The sequence below is a fragment of the Vicugna pacos genome, unplaced genomic scaffold, assembly GCF_048564905.1.
Source record: "Vicugna pacos unplaced genomic scaffold, VicPac4 scaffold_19, whole genome shotgun sequence".
Lineage (NCBI taxonomy): Eukaryota > Metazoa > Chordata > Mammalia > Artiodactyla > Camelidae > Vicugna > Vicugna pacos.
Genome location: NW_027328740.1, coordinates 63,663,951 through 63,689,810, shown reverse-complemented (window position 1 = coordinate 63,689,810; position 25,860 = coordinate 63,663,951). Strand labels below are relative to the sequence as shown.

Genomic DNA, 25,860 nt, shown 5'->3' with positions numbered 1-25,860 from the left:
TATTAAATAAATTTTTACAATATGTGAGATATAAAACTGGAGTAAGAAAGTAAGATTGACAGAAATAAACCATGAGCTCAAAAAGAGACTGTAGTATGCATAAGTATTTTTTACAGGTGGGATTTCAAATCAAAGAGCAAAGTATGAATTCAATAATTGTCTTGGGACAATCAGAGAATCACCTGGAAAAAGCAAATTCTATTCCAGTCATAATGACCACTAGAAAAATTACAGATATTGATGTAAATATTAGAAAGTATTTCTAAGAATACTATCATGGATAAAACCAAAAAGAAGACATTTACTAGCTTAAGATTATTTTGGGCCACAACAGAAATAAACCTACTGAACAAAATGAAAGGCAAGAAATGACAAGAAAAAGCTCTGTGATACATGTTGATGAAGACAAGTGGTTAATGTTGATAACATACAAAGAGCTGTCACAAAGCAACCAGAAGCTCCCTCACTTAAATGTTTGCAAAGGACAAAAGGGATCATTCACTTTTTAAAAGTCAGAAGGCTAATGAGTGAAAAATGCTCAATACTTCACTGGTCATCAAATGCAAACTAAATCAATGAAAAAGCACTTTGGCTCACCATATTGCCAAACATTTTTCAAACATATTCTAGCTAGTGTCCATCTGTGGGAGAAAAAACTGTGTGAGATCTTTTTGGAGGATGACATGTCAATGGATATGTAAACTCTGAAAAAAGTGTGTACACACAGACACAACTCCACTTTTAGGAATCGTTTCGTTTAGAAAAAAATCAGTTCAAAAGATGTACTCATCAGAGCATTTACACAGCACTGTATACAATGGTGGGAAGAAAAGCTGAAGTGAAATCATATCCAGCAATAGAGAATTGGTTACATAACTTATTTTACATCTTTTCATTCCCCACTGGAGAAGGAATTTCTAGAGTCACTTGAAAGAAGCCTGTGATGTATGTAATTGTCACATCCAGGGACTAAATTTTCAGAATCCTTAACTAAACGAATACTCATACAATATCACAGGAATGTTTGTACGAGAATGATGCCAGTCAAACATACTTTCTGACAGTGGAAATTGGAGAAACCTTAAGTGTCCACCATCAAGAAAATCATGTGGCAAATAAAGGCGAGCTGTGGGCACTAAGGGGCCGGCGTTTCGGCGTGGCCCAAGGCCTTGTCCACAGCACTCTCCCACCAAAGTTGTCCTTGCAGAAGAGACCAAACCTGTACATCAGGAGACCCCTCTATCTGAAAGGACCGGGTGAGTCTGGAGTGGGAGGACGTTTATGATATACACCTGAGTGAATAAACCGAGCTTCAGAAAACATATAGTATGGCTTTATTTTTCAATAAAGTATATATACACACACATATACATAGATTCCTCATATACGTGTCTGTATGTATGTGTATATATATATGACATTGGCATAAAGGTCATGAAATATATACTCCACATTGTCAGCAGTTTTTACTCTCAGGAAAAAAGGGGAAGGGATGTAGGGGCCTTTCGGTACCACAACAGATCTCTTTTCAGAATTTCAGTTAAGTATACTTGGAATTTAAAAGTTTATTTAAGTCCGAAGTAAAATGGATGATGCCTCCACAAGACAGAATGCTATACTTGTCATTAAAAATCATGCCAGGGGAGATAGAATATTGTAGAAAAACGTGTAATAAGCCGAATGGAAAACGGAGGTCTCCACATAGTAATCAGGCATAGAGTGCTCGCTGGTTTTTATGACAGAGGTATTATACATTGATGAAAAGAACAGAAAATAGATGTTAAACTGTTAATTATTATCTCTGAGTAGTGGGACCAGGATAGACACTTTTGCCCCTTTTTTCAGACTTTTATATTAAATACACATTATTTTTCATCTGAAAAAAGCATTTTTAGATGTCTAGTAAAACACATTGATAAACATGCACGTGTACTTACGGAAACAAATAACTAGGAGACACCACAGCAGCGTCACACAATGTAGGACGAGCGATCCTGAATAACACCACGCAGTTACATAAGGACCCACAAAGTGAGAGCACCTGCTGTAACAGGGCGTGGCCCCCTTCTAGTTGTCAGTTGTGTCTTCAGGGCTGAGGCAGTTCTGAGCACGGCCAGTGTCAGTGCTGGTATCTGGATGGATGCCACTGGAGGTGAGGGCACCTTCAAGCCGAGAGGAAGAACAGAAATCATCCTCTGCTTTTCCTGTCTTGTTTCTTTGTTACTTTAAAAGAGAGGCTTAAATAAGATAAAGAATCTTCCCTACTGAAATTTCAGTAATGAAACAGTTTTTAAACTGTCTTTTCAACAAAGCATCATATTTATTAAATGTTAATTAACTCAGTTAATTAACTACCTGTTGAAACCCATTAAAGAACATGAAATGCACTATGTAAAACCACCGCGCCTGCAGTGACTAGCTCAGCTGTCTTGACGGCAGTGCAGGCATCCCCCATCATCCCGTGGCCCTGAGCTCCTGATGCTGGTAAGAGAGCACGCTGCCTCCTCAGATGGAGAGAAACGGTGAAAGCATTTTCTGAAATCTACAGCACTGACAAAACATAACTGACAAATCCCAGGCTCCTTGGAGGCTGTCATTTTCTGCTTCTGGCCAACACCCGTCAATGAGCAGAACCACCCCATTCCTGAGCCATGGGACTCACGTGGGAAGCAGTTTTGGAGAAATTTCCAGGTATAGAATGTAACCAACTATACATAGAACTCTCACAAAAGAAAAGATGCAATACTCTGGTATTGGAACACACTCAAAATATTCTCCTAAGCCTTAGTAGATGGAAAGGCTGGGCTTCTCCTCAGCCACTTATTAATTTCACAGCCAGTGAGCATCTCCCACAAACCCTGTTTCCCTGTGTCTTCTGGGAGCCTGAGGCACACTGCTGCTGTCAATCTTATAAGTCACAGGGCAGAGGCGAGTGTCTCATGCCTGCAACCCTCACACAGGCTCGCCTCCTAGCCTCACTGTCTGAACTTGGCCACATTTTTTCACCTGTTTATTTTGGTATCTGTTTTTCTGTAAGCTGCCTGAAATGCGTTTTGGAACAAGTCAGAAGAATCAGTGGGTAGGTAAATGGACTGAAGGAAAGGTCAACAGAAAGAAGAAAGGAAAGAGGAACAAAGAAAATTTCCTATGCAAAACCCTCTTCTAGTCAGGGAAGGAAACCACCACGGAGAATTGTGAAGAGGCAGGTAGCTTAGGACTGTTTCCTGGATTCCATGAAAAGTCACACCAAGAGATGAGAGGGTAGAATTATAAATAATAAAAGAAAAATATCATGCATGGTTGAAAAATATATCTACAATATGTACTTTATAATGAATAGATTAAAATCAGCAGAGCCCAATAACACAATCATTGGGTATTCACAGAAATGGGAATCCCATATCCAAACCACAAGGCATCCCTTTGGAGCAGAGAGTCAACACAGGACGGTCACAAAGACGTCACCACAAAAGCTATGCTATCCTGCACTTACGAGGAACGAGCAGGTGTGCTCGGGCTGCCAACGCGCGTTATTTATCCCACACAGCACCTCTACGGGGGTGGGGGGGACGCCTAGCCGGCCCCGTCTCTGCAGGACAGAAAACAAGTCCGTGAGAGGCTAAGCCGACCTACCAGTTCTCCATCTCACAGGACTGGTCAATTCAGAGCAGGACTAGAACTCGGACCCACATTTGTATCCACAGTACTACCGTACATTATGTCCTTTTTGTGTGTATAATACATTTGTTTCTGGCACGAAAGGATATGTAATAAATGTTCGGTTGTTTTGTCTATCTCATTAGCTCACAATCATTATATTTTTGAACTGTACTCTTTTCCCCTGGAGAAAGAATGGAAAGAGCACGTGTCAGAATGAGTTTGGGCTCCATTCTTTATCTGTTACCTCATCTCATCCAAGTCCCCAACCTTGGAGAAGGAGCAAGTATTCTCTTCATTTTAAAGAGAGGGCTCCAGTGATGGTGACATACTCAACTCGAAAATGAAGGCTGGGGAAAGGCACATGCAGCAACCAGAGCAGTATCATCTGTAGGAAGGCAAAAAGAGCTCAGGGGAGGGCTCAGGGGGTCAGGTTTATTTAATTTCATTCGATAAAAGAATACCAAATTCTAAAAATACTAGCATGCAATGTATTTGCTCTTTCTTGATATCTAAATATTTCCACAGCCCACATGTAACATTATCGTGAACTAGTGAAAGGAAGAGTCCTCAGGCAGGGAAAATCAATGCCACAGGCAGGCTGAAACCCAGGCTGGAGGAAAGGAAGATAAAGGGCATAGATAAGAAGAGGGGAAATTTTGGGAAAAAGACATCATCACAAGGACTCTCAAGCATCATCCAACAATCATATAATCATTCATTCAAGACAGAGTTACTGACATCCTATTTTGTGCAAGATTTTACAGACGGCAAAGAAAGACCGCAGCGTCCATGGTGGCAGCAAGTGGTGGGACAATAATACAATTCTGATCCCGGTACCTTGCACACTTGTACTCAGTATAAAGGCAAAAAAATAAAGTAAAATAATACTATGTAAACTCTACGCATTTTTGAAACAAAATTAAAGAAGACCTAAATACCTGCACAGACACACCACACACATTCATGGATCAAATGACAGAGCTCTTGGCATGGCAGTGCTCCCCAGAAAGATCCGTATACTCAACGTGGTCTCGACCACAATCCCAGCGGGCTCCTCTGCAGTAAATGACTAGCTGCTGCTACAATTCATATGGGAATTCGAGGGTCTCAGTAAAAAAACGTACTTGAAAAACAAGAACAATGTGAGAGGACTTGTAATTCTCAATTTCAAACCTTACAACTGTATCTCCAGGTGAGATTAGAGGCCATTTTTAAGTTATTACTGTGTTTATCCTTATTTTCTAAATTCTGTACCATGAATATACCTGTTAGAATAAGAAAAATAAAAAGTAAGATATATTTTAAAACATGCACAACAATTGATTCATTGGGAAAAAAATTATTTTAACTATAAAGAGGTAAATAAATATCAAGTGAAAAAGGACTACTTAAAAACTAGTGTGCATATACAATTTTCATAATTTGAAAACTGAAAAGCACAAACACATCAAGTTTCTAGGGAGACCAGTGAAACATACTAATAGTTATTTTCAAAAATTCTAATTGAACAATGAAATCTCAAGAAAGGCAAAATCCTAATTGGCAGCCAACTGCAAACACATGGAGAGCAAAGGCCTAGAAATCACAGCTCCTTTAACTCTGCTACTAACTGAATAGGAGAGGAAATTCCTCACTGAGGGGACAGTGGAATCCCATGCATAAGGCAGGATACACAGTACAAACTGCTGTATTAGGGGAGTGTATTTCTTAGGAGAATTCTAAAGTTACAACATTGCTTAAAAACTTTAAAAACACTGTCAGACAGATTAAAACACACAATCATATATATTACATACAAACATATGAAGCCTTCTCTCATGTTGCATAGAAATACAAACATATTTGTTCATTTATAGGCACTGATTAATTTATCCCAGTTGGAATATTTCAACTAAAACAAATAATCAATACTACATTCCTCTTGTCAAATCTACTTGATAAGTTATTCTGCTATATAACCACAAAATGTCTAAGATAGATCTAAAATTATTGAAAAAGATCTTTGTATGGTTCCTTGAATTCTTCTCAAAATTCCAAGCTTAATTTTAAAATAGATCTGAGCAGTATTTCTATATTATCTATTCCCTTATAAAATAAACAACACAGTCTATTGTCAAAATTCTGTCCTTACAATGATTCACGAGCACCGTATCCTCACAAAATTGCTGGACTGAAATGCACTATCCAGACACTGTGACCGAACCAATGAAACACAAGGAAGACAGTGACCCTATTCTGGAGGGCTTATAATCTGTGTCAACACCGGGGTTTTTATTTGATTGGTTTGATTGGGTAGCAAAATAAAATCAATCAAATACTTCCTTCTTTGAGCATTCTGTAAGTCATGACTGTTTTTAGTGTCATGAGCAGGAAAGACTTGAGCATGACTTGATTAGATCAACTAGCAACAATCATCACTGGAGAGTGAATAATAAAGAAGTTAACTGATAGCAATGCTTCTGCCTACATGAGACCTAAAATAAACCTACACTGGTTTCCGAAAGGAAAATGAGGAGATGAGGTCCCCAATGAGAAAACAAACTAACAAGAAATCAAAAAAGGAAAGACGTTTTCATTCACGATTCCAGGCAGTAGTGGAGCATGGTGGTGAAGAGCACAGTTGCTGGGGACAAACATGAGGGTCTGAACTCCCACAGCACTGGGTAGCTGTGACACTGATATTTCAGTGAAATTTTCTGCATCTCAGTCTTCTATCCATAGACTGGGGAGAACAACCACACCCATCTCCTAGAACGGTCCTACGAATTAAGTCATTTTAGATATACAAGTTTAAATGAAATAATTCAGATTTTAAATAATACCCCAAAAGCACAAGGAACAAAGAAAACAGAGATAAATTGGAGTTCATCAAAATTTAGAACTTTGCTTCAAAGGGCACCATCCAGAAAGTGAAAAAACAACACACAGGAGAAAACTTTTTGAAATCATTTATCTGATTAGGAATTTGTATCTCCAAATGTAAGGAAAAAAAAAAACTCCTACAACTCAACACTAAAAAGGCAACTCAATTCAAAGGTGAATAAAGGATCTGAAAAGGTATTTTTCAAGGAAAATATACAAATGTTCAATAAGCACAATGAAACGATATTCAATATCATTAGCTGTAAAGGAAATGAAGTCAAAACCACTAGGAGAAACCGCTTCACACTCACTACAATAGGTTATAATAAAAAAAATATAACAAGCACCAATGAGGACACAGAGGAAGCGGAACGCGCAGCCCTTGCTGGTGAGGATGTAACACAGCGTGGCCACTTTAGAAAACAGCCTGGCAGGTCCTCAGAGAGTTGAACATTTGGTTTCTGAATGAACCAGAATTCTGATGTCTGGGCACCCACGTAAGAGAACTGAAAACAAATGTCGACATAAAAACTCCTATAGGAATGTTAACGGCAACACTACTCATCCCAGCCAAAAAGCAGCAATAACCCAAATGCCTATCACGTGATGAATGGGTAAACAGTGGGGCCCAGCCATACAGTGGAATATTATTCAGCAATAGCGAAGCATAGAGCACTGACCCAGGCCACAACCTGGACAAACATTGAAAACGCTACTCAGTGTGAAAGAAGTCAGTCACAATAGACGGCTCCACTTACAAGAAGTGACTCGATTTACATGAAATGTCCAGCTCAGGCAAACCCACAGAGAGAGAAGAGTGGCTCCTTGGGGCTGGGGGAGGATGGGGAAGATGGGAATGTCTGCTTATGCATACGGGGCTTCCTGTTGGGGAGATGAAAATGTTCTAAGATTGACTGCGATACACAATTCTGGGCATAGAGTAAAAACCGCTGTACATTTTAACGGGTGAATTGTATTAAAACTGTTAAGAAAAAAAGCACCTCGGGCCAGTACCTTCCATAGTAAATGCAAATTGCTAACTTTTGTTAGAGGAAGAAGAAACTGTCCTCAGCATGATAGCAGGAGATCAGCAAATGTGAGTTAACCGGAGTTGGACAAGAGCATTTCACTTGAAACAGTAGCTGAGTGTACATGAAATATTCAGAAATACGAAAATCAGTTTGACATTACGAAGAAACATTCTGCTTCAAATGCAGATCAAGTATTGGGCAAGCCCAGCAGCTACAAAAGTACAGAGAAGAAACTTGGTTCTTAAAACAAGCACCAGAGCCATCAAGGAAATCGTGGTGAGGAAAGCAGGTGGCCGAAAATCTGGAACAGTTTGCTACAAATAATTTCTCCACTGAAAATTTAAAAATAAAATGAAACTGATGAAATGCTCTGTTGACCTCACGTGAATGGGCTTCCTCTGGTGCTAGACTCTTCTGTAACCCCGATTGAAAGACTCAGGAAAATCAGCATGGCTCCTGGGAGTCCCCAAAGGACTGCCCATCAGCACGCTGACCACCATCAAATCTGCCAGCGTTGTATTACAGAGAAGAGACCAACTTCTGAAAGGCACAGGAAATGTTGAAAAGGGAAGAAAAGGCTGCAGTCAGTCCTGGGACAGAGGCCCTCTGAGCAGAGGCCAGAAGGCTGAAGGTGAACTGCAGTGGCCCTGGGGCAGGAAGGGACCACGAGGGAACAGATCTCAATTCTCTTCTCTGTCTTCATCTGGTAGGAGAGATAAAGCCTGCATCGTTCTCACCTGGAACTGTGGGTTCTGGCTGGCAGAAGTCTTACCGATATGGAATGATTATTCAAGACTCTGTGGAAAAAGTCAAGAAATCGAGAGGGAGTAGGGAGTCAACTCCAAGAGACTCTCAAATGCTCCCATATTTATTGTGTATAATCAAAGGAAAATTCATTAGCAGTTGTGTGATAGTAAGGAGGAACTTCGGGAAAGACAGGGTGAGGCAGAGATTGTAGAATACACAATGAGTACAAAGGATTAGTTTAATTTTAAGGAAGTAATGGGGTGAAGGAAACAAGATACATTTTTAGATATGTGAATTACAAAGCAGACCACCAGACCAGCCAGGTCCTTGTTTTGGGGATAATTGACTTTCTAACAGCACACAAGCCCAGCATTTATAGCTGAGGGCCTCGGTCCTTGCTTTGCAAGCAGCAGAGTGCTATCTAAAACCTCAGCTATTCAAGCAAAGCATTGTCTCTGCTTTTTAAGGCAAGGAGACTGGAGTGAGGATGCACAGGTACTTGCTTACTAAGCAGTTTCTAAGCATACTTTTCTCTTCTTAAAGTTCACAGGCGGCTGGGGTGTGTTACAATTTGTTAACGCAATCATGGGCTCTCACATGGAACCATTATGGAGGACAGCCTAGGATGACAAATCCTGGCTGTCAGTCTTTTTCTGCCAGCTGCAGCCACTCTAGCAGGGACTAGACACATCCGTGAAAAACGATCCTACATAACCACCCACACTCTTAACTCCTGGTGCTTGAAACTTAATAGTAGCTCTACACAACTTACCGAAGAAAAGTTTCAGAAATGAAAGTTATTATAATCCCATTATATCTCATCATATTACTGATTTTTCTGATTGCTCTAAGCTGTTTCTACTTAGTAAAGCACCTAATTCTGCAGGTGAATTCAGTAATTCCCATTGGGCAAATCTAGCCAGCTTGGGCTCGCTAACTCCTATTAGTCAAATTCCGATAAACGTAATTGATTTCTTTGTTTATCAATTTCAGCCGGGAGGAGAGGAAGTGTCACTCTCTTCCTCAGCCCACCCTCAACTCTTTTCTCATCAACTCAGGCCTCCTGAAAACATAACAAAGAATTTTTTTCCCTTCTACTCTTTCCACAAACCCAACAGGAAACATTAGCTTGGAGAAATAATTAAACACAAATGTTAAAACAAAAATCTATAAACATGAAGCAACCCCATCTCCGAATCATGATACACAATGACATGAGAGTAAGTGTGTCAGGCACAAAGCATGCGGGAGCCTGACCACCTGATTTCTATTCTTCAAAGGAAGGAAGGTTTTCGTATTTTTTATTATAATTCTTTGTCATTGCTTCTGATTATGCCAAAAAATAGTTTATGAAATAATTATGCACTGCAATAACAGACATTTATTGTATAAATTAAAGAAGACATTCAGAGGGGTAGGAAAACCCACCTCTGTAAAAAATGCAAAATTTCTTCCCTTAAGAACACGTATACAAAATACAACAGAGAATTCAAATTCTTGTGGAGAGGAGCAAAAGTCACAGGACCAAAGCAAAGTCATTATAATGAGTCAATTCAAAATTCACTGGACAAACATGCTCAATGCATTCAAATAATATTAAAGGCACACTGCTAACCATTCACTTAATGATCTGCAGGCTAGAGGAAGAATTTCCCTCTTTAACAGACAAAAGAAATCAATAGGTTGCCCCAACAAACAAGGACCAAATAACAATCAGGTTTTTAACAGTTCTGATAAATCAGCATGTTCTAAAGATCAAAATCCAGAAATTTTAAACATTCATTCAAACCACAATGAAACAAGCCCTTAAAAAAAAAGCCATAGAAACTAAGCACATAGATCATGTACATAGATCAATGAGAATTTCTTGTGCTGCTGGAAGAAAGAACAGGCAATAGCCTTTTACTTGAAAAATAAAACTACTTTTAAAGATAACTGCTAAAACACATTTCATCATTCATGTTGCCTTGAAAAATCTGAGGCACTTGTATCTGATCAGAAAAGCAATTCTGAGTAATACTAGGTTACAATTCAGTACCAATTTGCTTTAGAAGAAAAGAGAAATGAAAAGCTACTGTTTCTCATATCCTGCACAAAGTGTGTAATGCCTCCTTGACTCTTTCTCCTCCCATTTTCTAAGCTCATTCTCCCCAAACATTCTGAAACAAGTATGAGAAGCTCTTATTCCCAACAATATGCCAAATGACAAACAATATCAATTTATTTGTGTATATATATGCCTAAACCTTGAACTGAAGGAGAAAGGTATCCGAAGCCTATATGGAACTTATTTCTACCTTCCTGAAATCACACACACAAACGTTCACACAGACACAGACACTTACCCCTGGATTACTGGGCACTTCACAAGCTTAGTACTTACAACTTCTAGAAGATAACTTTTTAGTTAGTTTAAAATACAAAACTGTCAGCTTTTGAAAGACTTGATCATCTGCTAAGCCATCCAAATACCAAAGAGACCCAACTAGCCTTCTCTGTAGAATGTAATTTCCCTTGATGGCAAAACAGACCCTAAGAAGTACTGGATCAAAGATTCGTGTTTATCACTACCTATGATCGTTTTTAAGCACATTAACAGATTCAGAAATTATTTCTCAACAACAATTATTCTTATTAAAATAGCATACATGTTCAATTGTCTATACCGAGACTAGGTACCTTGATGGTGTTTAAGAGCTATTTTGTTTATTGCAATAGTTATTTTCAAGTGCAGACAAGGAGGGTGTGTATTACTCAGTTGTAAAACACCTGCTTAGCATGCACAATGTCCTGGCTTCATTCTGCATTACCTCCAAAAAATAAATAAAAATAAGTGCATATTTAAAAATAATAAAGTTATAAAAAATGCAGACTAAAAACCACTGCAATCTATGGGCTACAATTATACAAAAATAGTGTTTGTATCAAATATTGACTATATGCCAATCACAGAGACAACCACATATCACACCTGACCACCATCACGTGTGATTCTCAGCAACCCTACTAAGTAGACACGGATGAGGAACCCGGCTCCGCGGATGAGGAGACGGAGCTCGGAGGAGCCGGGGACGCTGACCGTCCTGCTCCCCGTGACACCGCGTCAGCCCAGGGCAAGCGCTGACAGAGCTGCTCTGAGGGGACACCAAGCTGCACGGAAGTTTGGGGCACTGGGGAGCCCCAGAAAACACTAAAAATTGTTCAGTGGAAAACCAGCTCAAATATATTACACTGTGCCGCATCCTTTAAAAAGGCAAAATGACTGAGACCTTTTTGATGCCTCCGTGTCCTTTCTGCCATCATCAATTATTTGCCCTCTCAGCATCACAAGTGATGAACTGGACCCCATATGAAGTGCACTCAGATAGAAGAGCTTTTAAAGTTATTTTATGAAGTTTGTAAGACTCTGTCTATGCCTCACACAGGCGGTCATCCAGCACTTCTCACCTGTGTGGACGTAAGACCTGAAATCACTCCTTTCTGCTTTTTAAAATCCCTTCATCTAATCGAGAGTTTTCAACAGCAAAGAAGCAGCTCAACCACAGACAGTGGACAGCTTTTCACCAAACGGACTCGAACATCCCATCAGACAACCTGGAAGCCCTTTTCTTCTATTAAACCCACTTCTAGGTACTTCATCATTTTCTGATTGGTGGACTTGGCCTCTGACTGGCTTACTCAGAGAGCTCCCAGCCTCACATCCGGGGGTGGGAGAGGACCCCGCTGTTGGGGGAAATCAGTGCGGTTGGTGGAAATCTTCCAGCCAGGTCTGCTCGAGTTGAAGTGACACACATGCTCAGAAATTATACCGTCAGCACCCCTGGGCTCCCATGGACTGATTTCACATTAACCAAACCCATTACACACTGATGAAAGAAAACCAGAAACTTAAATTACTAATGTAACAGAAGATGTGAAACTATGAACCAGACTGAAATATCAGAGTTCAACCATGAGTACATTTTCTCCTCCACCGCCCAATCACGGGCAGGCAGTCACATGGCAAACATGGACAGAAGCAGAGCAGGAAGGGATTCTAGATTAACTCAATGGACTAGATTTCTGTTATAAGAACTGATATACTGCCTGGAAAACAATTAACGCTAATCACAGTGCACTTTCCGTGGACAGTGGCCAAGATACGACTATGAGCACCTGTGCAACTCTCCTTTCCCTGTCCTTTCTGGGCTAACTTATGCACAGGGGTACATAGATTCAGGGATACAGATAACGCTAAACACCCAAAGCCCATCTCTGGTAGCCTCAAAACAAGACAGCCAGGGTTTGAATACCAGCTCTGCCACTTACTAGTTCTGTGACTTTGGCCAACTTACTTACCCTCTGTATGCCTCAATTTTCACATTGTAAACCTGGGACAACAATCAAATCTTCCTTACTCGCTTGTTGAGAAGATTGAAGGATTCATTTCTGTAAAACTCTCAGAAAAGAATGTGGCACACTTTTGGTGCTCAACAAATGTTAAATTAATATCAAAGTGATTTACCAGTCTCACTTCTAATCATTTATGTGTTTCCTGGTTAGTCTAAGTCACAAAGAAAATCCTTATTTCTACTTTTATAAACTCTTGGGGAGCACCTTTTTCTTCTATCTCACCACCTGTTAAAACCGCGTGAGGGGATGCCTCCTAACCACTCCTCTGGGCCATGGAGAGTGCTTCTCCCTTCACACCCCTGGCCCCTGGCCCACAGCTAGCCTTCATCACAGTAACAGAGTGAGGTGTGAGTCTGGGAAGACAAGCAGAGCATTTGAAACCCTTCCTTTCCCTCCAGTGTTTGTTACCATTGGGAAGCACCCGGGATGCTCAGTTCCATGGCAGTAAAGCCCTGTGCATGAAGGGGCAGGTCCTCTCAAGGGAAGGCTCGCTGTGGCCCAGAGATATCTGGGACAGCGTGAGTCTCTAATTCTGGGACACAGTGTCATGACATGCATTTCCCACAGCCCTGAAGTTCATGGAGAATGTGGCTTCATCAGTAACAAAGAAGACATTTATAGCATGCCTACTTTTTTGTGTCATCTCTCAGTTGGCTGCTGGAAACAACATGTGTATAAGTATTGGATCTCCTTAGGCCCCAACATATATGAAGTAACAAATAATTCTGTGGCTTAACGTTGGCTCAGGACGACTGTGTAACATTTCTTACTCTGCTGATGCTTAATTATGGGTATAGGAACTATGGAACCTCCTCAAATATCTCTCATCATAAAACCAGCTTTTCTTATTTTCCTGTTTCTTAGTAATTGCCAAAGACTCTCAAATGATGGCTTCACACAAAACAGCAGCTAAAGTTTTTGAGCCCTCTTGACATACCAACTGTGGTAAACACTTTACAAAATTTCTAATTCTCACAATTCTACAAAGCAGATACGAATGTCCCCATCTCACAGATGAGGGAAAATCTCAAAACGAACTGACTCAGGCTCACGTGGCTCAGTGGCAGCGCGTGCACGCAAACCCAAGTCAAAAACTACACCCCTTCGTAAATGCACCAAATCTCCTACCACCAATTAACACACAGGGGCGGAGTCAATACTCAGGGAACTCAGTACACTTTTCAGCTTTAAGGTGCTCCAGAGGCCACTTCTAGCTGTTTTACAAAATCCCAGCTCACTGGTTTCTAACACTGGAAGACAAGACGAATTTTGCCATTGTTTGCAAAGCAAGTCTGAAATGTTCACAGTGACATGACAGAATAAAACTAAGATATAAGCAGAATAATTTTTCCAGGTAGACAGACATAATGGACATTGGGCTATTCTGAAACATTAAGCAAAGAAATCAAAATAAAATAATGTTGTTTAAGCCTTCTTTTACAAACAGGAAAATCAAGACTGTAAGAAAGTGCAACAGCGCCACCTATGGCTACAAAGACCTTCCAGGTTGCCGGGAAAGATGCAACAAAAAAATTGCCTGTAGGATCAGAAACGAGAATCAGATAACTAAAAGCTTATGTAGCACATACTGCACTTTGCTTCCGGGGAAGAGAGGGGTATTCAGTATTTAATCTGATATTGCTAATACTCCTGAATATAAACAAAAGACATAGGCTCATGGAAACCCATCTTAGAAAAGGAAAGAATCCAGTCCAGCCACTTCATTTTACAGGAGGGGAAACTGAGACATGGGATCTGTCCTCCTGGCAATCGGCAGCAAAGCTCTCCTAGGCCTCATGTCTTGCACTGTAGCAAAAGCACTGTACTAGGCACTATATTCATAAGTCACGTTTGTATTTTTCCAACAGTAGGTTATCTAAGTATTTTGCAAAACACTTCTGAAAGAGCCAGGATATCATACAAGTTTATTGAAATACAGAAACATTTATTTGCATAATAAAACAGCATGAGCTTTATTCTCTCTATTAGAAAAGTGACATGTCAAATCAATATTTTGATATTTTAAACCTGTTAAGAGTGCAGGAAATAAAATCAAAATTTAATCGCAAAAGAGAGAAGCTTATTCCCTAAAAATGATCAATGTGGATTTTACTAAACTTAATGGATCTGGTCAGAATCCCACGAATTTAAATGTCTGAGTGGATGGTTACACGGCAACATAATTTCTCAGTTGTAACAATACATATTCTGTGTAATTAGTCTTCAAGGTCATCTGATTAAGGCAATTTAACTAGTCCCTGTCTCACTAGAATGATACAAATTTCATTAAAACTTCATACTACACTAAAAAAAACTGAATCCTTGTTACTTTAAACCATATTCAAATATATCATATATACATATTGAATATGCATCAGAAATAAGGAAAACTCTTTAGTATTCAGAGTTGATCCTTCTAAAATATCTGTCATTGTGACAGCACACTTTTATTAATCACCTCTTAGGTTCTTTGTATACAAGGCTCCTAACTCTCACAGTCAGACAATTTAAAAGATATTACTCAAATTTCACAAATGAGGAAATGTACTTAAGCCATGAAAACAATTTACATTTTCATCAACAGGAAAGAGAAGAGTAAAGATTTTACTTACAATATTCACTGACAATCTTTTCTTCCATATTAAGACTACATAAAGCAACTCAGTCTTTGTAAGTATTTCTGTCAATAAGGGCCACTAGAGAAAAACAAGTAACATCCTTAGCACTGGTTGGACTTTCAAAGCCCTCTTCTCTTTTGCACTATAAGTATTTTTAATGTTGGGTTTTTAGTGCTTACAGAGCACTAAAATAAAAAATAATTAACTTTTTATATAATTACCTGAGAACTAAACATTTGTGAAAATGTACAATTTTAATTTATGCCACTCTGTCTCACATTCTCAATGGTGTCTCTCCTTTGAAGTCCTCAACTGGCTAAGATAACTAAAATCGGCCATTTATGGAGCCACAGGAATAAGGGTAACCACTTAATGGGAGGCTGATTAGAGGAGCAGTTGAGAATGCATAGTGTGCAGCCTGGATTCCAGCACCGAGCTAGCCACCGCCAGCTGCGCATGATTCGGGACAAACTGCTCCATCTCTCAATCCCTCAGCTGCAAAAAAGGAGACACTGATACCTACCGTCAAACACCTGCTATGAAGTAAAACACGAGGAAAGCATTTTAGACTTAGGTAGGTGTCCACTCAGAGCGAGTTTGGTCATTATGATGATGAGGATGGCTGTTAGTAAATTAAGCTAGGCCAAAAAGGAGAAATCACCTTAAAGGAGAAACATTTTATGTCAATGAGCATTTCTTTTTGGATGGATTGCAGAATATTCTATTGATTTTTTTAATAAAACAAGTTTTGTCCATTAATTATAGATTTACAGGTTCATGACAAGTCCCCAGAAAAAGAATTAGAGGCCTCTAACCTCTGAATACTAAGACAATAAAGTTTAAAAAACATTACGGGGGAGATTATACCTCATTTTGGAGAGTATGTGCTTAGCATGCATGAGGCCCTCAGATCAGTCCCCATTAACTCCATTTAAAAACTAAGTTTTTTAAGAAATGGAGAATTAAAGCAAAAAGATGGAGGATTACAGAATTTTTAGAGACTCATCTCAGATTTTAGATTGGGAAGAAACCATCCATTTCTCAGAAGAAATCTTGAGAACTATGTAACCTGGATCTGAGATGTCTAGTCTTCTAACATTATTCATGAATTCATATTATCAAGTCTTAAAACTACCTGATAACCCACAGTGGTGATACTGATCATAAAAGCTGCCAATGCGGATCGAGCTCCGGCTAGGACTGCTCTGTTCTGACATCTCTGCCCCTGAGGCCTCACCAGGCTGAGAGCACTAAATTCGGTCATTTATGAGCATCTCGTGTAAGTCCTCCATTTGCGTTTCTCACTCTCCCCTCACCACCCCCTCTGAGGGAAGCACTGTTATCATCTTCCCCACCCGCATACAAGGCCACAGAGGCACAGAGACTAAACCCGTTCCAGGTCACATTGGCATTGAAGGACGTCTGTATTTCTGCTGTTTTGCTTTTGACAAAGGAACCTGAGATATCAATTCAAGGGAGACTGTTAAATAATCAAGTCTGTCAGGTCTTCACCTCAAAGAGCAGATGCTATAAATTCCTGATGTAGGATGAGGCTGCCGCCACAAAATGACTCAGCTAGAAATTAATATCCAAGATGAAGCAGCGGATACACGTAAATATTCACGACTGTCAACTCCGCTCATGGGTCTGGGCCCTTCACTGTCTGAACGGGGGTGAAATCCCCACCCGTGTCCGGGAGGGAAGCGCGGCTCTTCCCGGTCTCACCCAGGATTCACGGGCTATTTCCCCCCACACACTGGCCTCAACGATTAAAAGCTGTCAAGATTTTTACACCATGCAAAACTAAAAGACATTTCTGCAGATGGAGCACTTCCTCAGGCTTAAATCTTTTTTGCCTACACTCAGCAAGGGGGAAAAATGAAACATGATTCTACAAAGTCTCTGGCCCTCAACATTCACAGGAGTAGAACGGCCACAGCACAAGATGACTCTTGACATGGCAGGATGAGAACAAATTAAAGCCGCCCTACAACAGGCACAACCAGACACAGCGCTCAGCAGTCTTCTGCACACTCACGGTTGTGCAGCCCTCACCACCATCTATTTCCAGAACACTTCATCACCCCAAAAGAATCCCCCTTTCACTAGCAGACACTCCCTAATCCCCCTCCACCAAGCCCCTTGCAACCATAACCTGCTCTCTGCCTCTGCATGTGCCTATTCTGGGCATTTCAGATCACTGAATTCAACAGTATGTGGCCGTTTGTGTCTGGTTCCTTTCACTTACTGTGCTGTTATCAAGGCTTGTCAATTTTAAAGTGGTATCAGCATCTCTCTCTTTTTTTTTTTTTTGGAAAACGTTAAAGATTATTAGAAGGTGGTAAGTACTATCAAAAAGAGTAGAGTGGAGCATAAGTGATTGGGTTTCAAAGGGAAAAGGGTGGGTTGAACAGTCAGGGTGGACTTTCCAAAACAGGTGGCCCTTTTCATTTTCCTCTTTTTTTTCATTTTTATTCACTCTTACGTGTGAATAATGTTCCACTACATGGAGATACTACATTCTGTTCATCCATTCAACAGCTATGTATGGACGAGGTTCAGAAGAATCAGTGTAAGTGGTGACTAGCAGGGATGGCATTTAAGCAAAGGGCAAGATGTGCTTTCAAAAAAAAAGCCAACCAACAGAGGCACAAGGAAATTCACTGCGTTTCTGAGCAAAATGCATGCTTGCTTCGGCAGGACTACCGTGCAGGGCTGGGGCGGATATTGGCAGGAATCACGGTGTGGGAGTCACCTGAGAAGACTCCTCACTGCAAGCAGCTCAACCAATTCTCCTCCCTCATCCTGTATTGTTAGAGCAATGTTTCTAGGTTACTCTTATTTCAAGTAATAGCAATTTACTGCACATCTGAACATCTCCATCAGACCGCATTACCTCCAAGCCACAGAAAATCATTCACGGACCAGAGCAGCTCCAGGATATAACGGTGATGGATCAGGGAGTCTTGCAGCATTCTAGCATGCAGGCACAAACCCCATATGTGCCCTGGTGATGTCCAGAAAATAAAATGCATGGAAATATCTCACTGCTGGTACACGACATCTGCCCTCAAATTGCCCCAAAATCATGCTGGCAAAGCAGTACTCAACCCTCTCAGTACAAAAAAAAAAAAGGTAAGAAGGAAAATTAAGGCTCTTCCATTGAAAACCAGCAACCATCACTGCCAGTATCTGAGCTGGAATGCTCCTGAATTCGAAAACCACTGCGCATTTACTATTCAAAAGTGAAAAACATATATGTATTTCACGTAGATGATATTGCAGTAGGATTTTTCTTTTCAAAATTTCCAGTTGCAAAATTAGCACAAGAAAGTTTATGCTTCAGGTTTAAAAAAAGTCAATTATCCTCCACTTTCTTAATTTTGAACTTACTATTATTTTATAAATGGGGCTATGCTGCGGATTTTAAACAAACTGTTTGATTTCTGCAAACAAGACCTTTATGATCTCACTATTTCAGAGCAAACTTTAATGATTCTTTGAGAGGTGAGGCCTGGGGGGCTCACTAACAGCTCTTTAAATACTGACAAGGATGTGCTATTAAGTAATGCAAAGGCTCTAACTCCACAGTAGCTCAGAAAGCAAAGAAACTACACCAAAAACTTACTTAAACAATTTTATATATTCCTATTCTTTTGAATATTAAATTTCTTAAAAGATATGTTTTTTTTTTGAAAAAAACAACAGCTGTATTAAATTTCCTCTCACCAAGCAATCTTTATCAAGAATAAAAACCCCTTTGGAAATCAAAATGACAGGACGTTTCTAGCTAAGTGAACATCCAGAACTGAACACAAACTTAGATCCTATCAGATCTCACTCGAACGAGCTCAACAGCATCCTGGGCTACCCTGGAAATTAGCTCTTCCAAATTTCCAAATGGAAATTATCAGTTCCAAATGTTGGCTGAGCTAAGATCATCACACAAGGCAGGGAAAGAGAGAAGAGGGAAGTCCAGCTGGCGGCCTCCATCAGTTTTCTTGCAGCCACAAGGTGCCTCTAGGGCGGCCCCGCTAACAAGGCCCCCCATAAGGAAATCCGGCATCCACACTGCCCCTGCCGTCCCCAAGCAGCCCCGACGCCCTTCTCCGAGCCTGTGAATGGTCTTCTAATGATCCCCCAGTTGGTGGCACCCTCCACCTCTTCCCCGCTACACACACACACAAAGCCAAGGCAGCCTTCCCAAATCACAAATTTGATTACATCACCCCACTTCAAACCATTCAGAGGCTCCCTGGTGGAATTCTATCCCCACCCCAGACCTTGCTCGCCCAGCCTCACCTCAGTACCCAGGTCCCCAGTCACCTCAGGGGCCCCCTGACCTGCTCCTACTTCCCACTTGCCTCCAGGCTCATTTTGAATGTTTCCCAAGGAAGCCTTCCCTCCCTCCAACCTCCACAATTTGTTCCTCTGTTCCTAGAACATTCTAGGCTAAGTCAACTTCTGACAATGCTAAGCTCTCAAGAAGCAAATACATTTTGCTTACTAATGTGGCTACATCCTCTCTCCCCTAGACTCAGAGAAGTGCGTGTGTTATGAATAAATAAATGACGGGGTGAGTCTCAAAGTGACAGACATACCTACTCTCGCCCGTCCCGACCCTTCTGTCTGTAGAATATCAGAAGCAAAACCAGAAGTACCTTTCCTAAGGGTCACTTTCTGATGACACCCTTCACTGTATACTGTGTCAGTTCTAGTAAAACCCAAGTTCTTCCAAAGCCCTCCACCCCAAACTGTCTCCAGTGTCCTCCCCAGCAGGGGAACCCTCCACTCTGGACCACACAGGGCACTCTCCCCGGGTCCCCACGCCAAAAGCCTCCAAGCGCCTGCCCGGGCTGCACCTGCGACCTGAGCCACATTCTTGACTCCTTCTCCTGGCTGATTCTTACTCTGTCATCACAACTGAATGTAGAGCACATTTCTTCCAGGAAGTCCTCTCTGATAATGTCCTTTAGGTCTTGGCTGGGCTCCGTCTACAGCAGCAGTACATGGTGACCAACTGGGTAGTTGCCCCCTCCTTTGAGACCACGAAATCTTGGGGGCCACGTGGGAAGGAGTGAGAGATTGCAAGAGGGCTGGGGGAAGCAAAAAGCAAAAATCACAGCCCAAGTCCCAAATTCAAGGACACTTTCTCAGAAAAAATATAAACTATTTCACACGTGTGCAATTTGGCTAATATTTTTGTGGCTTGTGGACAGCAAGAACTTGGTGTTCTAGTCCAGAACCAAGGTTTCATGCAAAGAAATGTATACATTCATATCCAAAGGAAACCAGAGCTGCTCAAAAACAGTTTGCAGTTAGAATTGAAAGGAACTTTGATAAAGACAATCTCTCTCTCTTCTTTCTTTTCTGGCATCATATAATTTTAGAAGTATTTGCGAGACTAAGAGATGGCTACAGCCCGTGATTATGCACTGGAGTTTTTGAGGCTGAGGAAGCCCAGATTACATGCACTGTGTAAATGCAATCACACCAACACACTGATAGGTGCCGTGGTGGCGGAGCTGATGTTCCAAAGCAGGCAGCCTTATGCTGTAAGAGAACACTAAATAGAAAGGAAGAAATGCAATGTCCTGTACTCAATTTCATTTGCTATATGGGCCATTAACTGATAGTATATCTTGACTAATGAAACCCAAAAATAAATTGTCATGTCGATTTTCTTCATCTGATCGTTTTATGCTAAATTTGGATATTAAACCCTCACTCCATAAGTAAAGCTCAGGCTTATGCTGCAGCACAGCTACAGCCCGTGGAATAAAGCCAATCAAGGGAGAACTGGAGAGTTTCCCTTCAGAAGCTGCTAAGTGTGGTTTTGCACCTGTAGGTCATTTGCAACCACGTCATCGACCTAGGAGTAAGACCTAACCTAACATCTGTGGGGAGAAAAGCACTGCGGTGCTTCCGAACCAACAGAGAACACTGAGCTTTGTGAAACAGTCCTGAGGCACTTAAATCATACTTTTTCTGAAAGGCTCCAAAACTGACCCACTTCACCATTCCAGGTTCAACAGGGAGGTACCAGAATTAATAGAGAGTACATGCTCTTGAAGTCTGACAAGGCCATGCTTGAATTCGGCTACAGCACTTACTAGCCACTAAATGGACAAATTTCTGAACCCTTCTGAGAAGGCTTCCCAATCCGCAAAAGGGGGCTGCCACCGCCACCTGGGAGGCATGGATGTGAATGCAACACGCAAGTAGGGCGGCCGACTGGTACCTGACACGGGGCCTGGCTAGTTGCCTTCCGCTGCCCTTCTCCCCCTTTGAAATTACACTGTTCCCCCGGTAAGGATCAAGCCCCCGGTACAGACTGCCCGTATCTTCTGTGTATCCCCGGATACATGCTTTACCCTTAGGAGCCAAGAAAAACAACTGCCTCCTCCCAAGACACTATCAATGTTCTTAAGGGTCTGGGTATTTTTTACTCTATTTTGCAGGGAGAGTATTCGAGAACTTTCCAAGCACCATTCTCCAGGATGGCTCCCCTCACAGCGCCCATCCCTTCTCACCTCAGATACTTTGTATGATTGCCTTCTGTTCATGGGAAAGCAAGTCCGGTAGGGTGGGACTCCATAGGCCTCCATCCCTCCCTCACAGGTGAGTGTGACTACCTTGTCCCCACTCCAAATCCAGCTTCTAAGAAGTCTACCCTCCCGGACCCTGCAGCCTCTGCACCTTCCCAAGACACACACATAGCCACGACCCTCCCTTCAGATTTCTTCCTGGCTGGCCCTGCCCACCGCCCGGCCCCTTAAGGATAAACGCCATTAGTCGAAAAATCGCAAATGCCGCTGACTGACACAGCAAAGCTGCATGGTCTGGGCTTTCCTCCAAACCAGGCACAGCCCTGCCCCCCACAGCCTAATTCTGCACCTCTCGAGATGATCTAATTCACATGCAAGGCTGTGAACACCAGCTAAGAATGACGACTCCCAAAGTGTGTCTCTAGTCCGGCTCCTTCACCTGAGCCTCAGGCTCATAGACACCAGTGTCTCTTTGAAGTCCTAACTTGGATGACAAATGGCACCTTAAAAATGCCTCATGTCCACCATTTACTCTGGAATTCGATTCCTGGCATGTACCTCCCAGACTCCCCATTTTAGTAACAGCCCCAGTACCCATCTATGTGTTTGAGGTCACATTCAATTTCCCCTGTTCCCTCCCCCCGGCCCTGCCCTGGAATCTGTCATGTAATTTCCTTCACTAAGCCCATCTCAAGTCTAGTTCTGCAGGGACCATGGCCGGAACCCCACAAGCTCACAGCATGGTGCAGTGAGTCACAGTCCTCCGTAGGTTACTCCCTGGAGGGGGAGGCATCTCCTGGCACGGGTCACCTCAGAAGGCACTGGATTCTCATAAAGGAGGCCCAGGAGAAGTTCTCACGTGGTCTGAGCTTTGAAGGGCCCGAGGTCCGGGGGAGCTCCTAATTAGCAGACACATTTGCCAGTGAGCAGGTGAGGATGCAGGAACTTAGGCAAGACTGTTCTCACTGCGACACCTGGGCTCTCGGGAGCCACGGGAAGTGCCTGTGTCCAGGGTAGTACAGCCCGGCCATCACAGATACCAGTCTGCATTTGCCAACCTGGACAGCATAGACTCCATCTACTTGCGACACTTACTTCTGTTCTGTTCCCCACCCAGAATGTTATGGACTCATTCAGATATTCTGTCCTGACCCAAGCGAGACAAATTCAGTGAAAAATGAAGTGTCCACATTTGGACCAGAGCATGAAAGGAGCAACAATGTCTCATGGTCAGCATGATGGCGGTGGCCAAACCCTTCCACCAGGTGAGAAGAACCATGGTGGGGGTGAGTATCCAAGGTCCTAGGTCGGCCAAAGCATCTTCCTTCACGGTTGACTGGGGTGTTGGAGACTGACTACCACAAACTAACAAAGCCGTCAGTGGTGGACGTCAGCTGCAACAGACACGGATTCAGCTCTTTACTGCCAACATGGGTTAAAAGTAAAGGCCACAGCAGGGAGGTCTGCACGGCTGCTGAGGCAAACCACAGACCCAGCTGTGAATGCCCACTGGCTGGAGCAGAGAGGAAGCTACGGCCCTTTTTGCAGTCCCTGTGTCCAAAAGATCCAGGTGAGCCAGGTACTTAGGAGAAGGCCATGTTGTCCTGATACTCAGAAAAGCCAGCCTCATAAAGGGAACAAAAGAGTGGCATGGATTTTAGACCCACTTCTGCCCCTTTATGAAGGCAAAGTAAGGTAAATGGCACTGGGAAGTTGAATGCAAAGGAAAAACAAACTGACTGCTTCCTCCAACAGCGTCCCCTGCAGCTGTTCCATCCCGAGCCTGCCACTTCCTCATCAGTGACCGCCGGCCAGGAAGCGCCGTCACGCACGTCACACAGCGACAGCCAGGAACCGCGTGCCGAGCACGTTTGTGTAAAAGCAGGAATCGAGCAAAATGCTGCAGAGTTTGACCTTACAAGTTTAAATTCTCCATGAAAAGAATCCCTCAGCAGCCGCCTTAATCAATTCGCATCTCACTTCTTCAAAACAATCAAACAAGTTTAATAAGGGCGCATTTGTCACCAAATATAAGGAGGACCAAACATGTCCCTCAAAGCAAGGATTTTAACAGGTATCAAACACCAGTGGGTGATGTGCTAACAAAGCAAATATTCCAAAAAATTAGAAATTAAAAAGATGACTAGGATAATACACGGATCAAGGCATCTGTTAAGTTTTTGCTTTTTAAAGCGATGGAGACAGCACGAAGGGCGATCTGGCTATTCCCAATGCAGCGTGTGCACAGCCCACATTTTCAGAAGCAACAACATGCTCACTGGGCAGTACAAGAGAAAAATGAACGAAGAAAAAGGAGAAGAGGAACAAGAGATAATTAAAAACACACAAGAAGAAAAATGATTTTTACAGCATGTACATGAATTTACGAGAGTGTGTGAGGCCAGGGACGCGGGGACGGTGAGACCCACCCTCACCTCCTGCTCCAGGGGAGGCAGGGGCCTGAGGGGAGCGGCGCTGCCGGGGGACCCAAGTGTGGTCAGCGCCCCTAACCAAAACTCCACCTACATGCATCTAGGCAGCTTTTGAGCTACAAATTGTGGTCACATTTCAGGCTCACTTCCACCACGAGTAGCAGGAGAGAATTAGGCTCTTCTCCTGAACCAAAGCATTGCTTTATAAATTAATGACTGTGGAATAGAAAAAGCAACAATGGAATAAAATGACTGGAAGAGAATGTGCTTGACCCGAGCTCACTGGTCGCGTTAACTCACTGACATTAAGATGCTGGCTGAGCCCTTATGGTACCAGAACAGAAAGACCCACAAGGAGGGAGGTTTAATGCGCTGCTGTATTTGATGCCTGGAGCCATGCGTGGTACACGAGGTTCTGGGTAAACAATGGTGACAGTGTCTTCCACTATGGGCTAAGCACATATCCAGGTACTCCGCCAAATCCCAAGGGCAGACTTCAAAAGTCAAAATCAAGCTGACATTCTCTGGTGTGTTTTTAGACTCAGGGCAAAGCAGTTGCTGAGCAAAAATGTCACCAGTGCCTCCTATGACAAAAGAGGGGGCACTGGCCTGGGGGCTGGGGAAGGGCTCCGGGCTTCGACTGCTCACCCACCAGTCTGTCCAGGGGGAGAAGGTGGTCCCTGCTTATGTTGCACCGATGCACCTACCTTGACTGACGCCTTGGGACTCAGCAGGTGGTGACAGGTGAGGTGAACGGAGCCAGCCTTGGTGTACCATGGTGCTGGCAGCTATGCTCTCAGCAGTGCCCAGGTTCCTAAACCTGACACCTCATCTCCAAGGAGAAGAAGGGGAGTGCGGGCATGTAGATCACAGGGCCCTGTGAGGACAAGCACAGATCATGGACACGAAATGACTTGCCCCTTCCTTAAGCCATAGAGGTATGTTCGGGAGGAACAGAAAATTCATCCAGAGCCCAATAGGCACCTCACGCAGGTGGGACTCGGGTCCCCTCTGCCTATCACTCACAGGGCTGGTCTCGACATTCTTTTTATCAATTATCTGGCATCTTCTCCTCCAACTTACCAACAACCAGAAAGTAGAATCTGATCTTAGTTAAGTTCAAGAATCACAGAGCACCGCCTCCACAGCGGGCCCGGCAGCATGTACCAGGTCCTCCGACCGTCACCTGTGGGACCGCCATGAGCGATCTCCAGACTCAAGGACCGAGGCCGTAGGCTGGGGGGACACAGCTTCTCTCACTCTCCCCAGCAAAGGGGGACCACCTCTCAGCAAAGGCATCTCACCCTCTTCTGCATGAGGGACAGCACGATAGATACACGGGGAAACAGAGCAGAAGGTGGGAAGCCCAGAAGAGCTCGTCTGCACTTCCAAGGCAAAGTGGGGCCGTTGACTTAATCACAGTGACAAAGTGAGAATGAGCATTTCTCTGTTCTCTACCATACTCCGTGATACGCCTTTCCCTGCATTAGGAGTTAATTCGGAAGTCCCTGGCAGTGTTTCTGATATCCAAACCTGGCATGGTGGCTGTCGGGCAGGAAGAGAGGGCCTG

The 25,860-nt window shown here is 42.7% G+C and overlaps 1 protein-coding gene across 1 annotated transcript in view; it reads right to left on the bottom strand.

Annotated features, from left to right (window-relative positions):
* LOC140693133 (uncharacterized) overlaps nucleotides 1-25,860 on the bottom strand; it is a 113,651-nt gene that overhangs the window by 28,490 nt on the left and 59,301 nt on the right. The window contains exon 2 of the transcript XR_012068830.1: nucleotides 2,029-2,162. The gene's annotated coding sequence lies outside the window, so the exon portion shown is untranslated. Of the gene's footprint in view, nucleotides 2,163-25,860 lie in introns of the transcript that reaches the window.